The sequence below is a fragment of the Propithecus coquereli genome, unplaced genomic scaffold (assembly GCF_000956105.1).
Source record: "Propithecus coquereli isolate 6110/MARCELLA unplaced genomic scaffold, Pcoq_1.0 Scaffold462, whole genome shotgun sequence".
NCBI classification, from domain to species: domain Eukaryota; kingdom Metazoa; phylum Chordata; class Mammalia; order Primates; family Indriidae; genus Propithecus; species Propithecus coquereli.
The window spans coordinates 752,124-753,174 of record NW_012150419.1 but is presented as its reverse complement, the minus strand read 5'-3'; positions in this window follow the sequence as shown (position 1 = coordinate 753,174).

Below are 1,051 nucleotides of genomic sequence, written 5' to 3'. Positions count from 1 at the left end.
GATAGATAGTAAGTAATTGTGGACAGACTGCCTCTGTTGGAACTTCTCAATTCTGCTGCAGTAGCATAAAAGCAGCCATAAACAAAAATGTAAACAAAAAAGAATGTGTCCTAATAAAACTTTATTTACAAAAACAGATAAATGAACAACAGAGGAGTGAGTCATGGTTTGCATAGAAGGATTAATTATGTCAAATAATCTCTGTATTAAAAAGTTCATCACTATACATGACAAGGATATAAAATAACAAAGACTTTAAAGGCAGCCACAACTTAGAAATGTTTGGTGCTCTTGACATTAGTCATTTGAGTAGGATACAATATATGTGTGTATCCTCTCCATATCTGTAGCTCAGAATAAATTTGGGACTCCTAATCTGAAACTGAAAATAGGATCAATTTGTGAACTACTCAAGAGAATTTATTTGACTACCTTACCCTTAAAGTAACATTTGGGGTAGAAAACACTATTACTCTGCTTAATGGCATGTCTCATTATACAAAATTGGCTAGAATGAATTTGTCCAATTTCAAAAATCAACTCTACCATGAAAGAATAAAGACTGATTGCTATTAAATCTACAAAGAGACACTTTAGTTTAAAATCAATTCAATATAATTTAGAGCTACATCTTGTTTATTCCTCATTTGTATATATTTGATTGGAAATAAAGACAATTCCTTGATAGCTATTTTTGTGACAAAGGTGTGGAAAAGTCATGATTATATTGATAATGTAAGGTTAATGTGTGACAAGCCTGTAAGAGTTACTGTAATTGCATAGATCATGAGAGGTAAAGGCAAGAAATGCAAAATATGTGCAATTTTACCAGTGCTTTCTTATAAAGGAGGTTTCGGATACTTTTGATATGGCTTCTTGTCTAAATTGGCAAATGAAAAAATTGAAAAGACTCTAAAGGTATTTCAAAGGACAGAAATAACAGAGGACTATGTGTGGACAATAAGAAGGATGATTGGCAATGAAACGTGAAGAAGAGTTGTTTGGATTATGCCAAATTGAAATTTAGCAAATGTCTTTATTTCATAAGAAC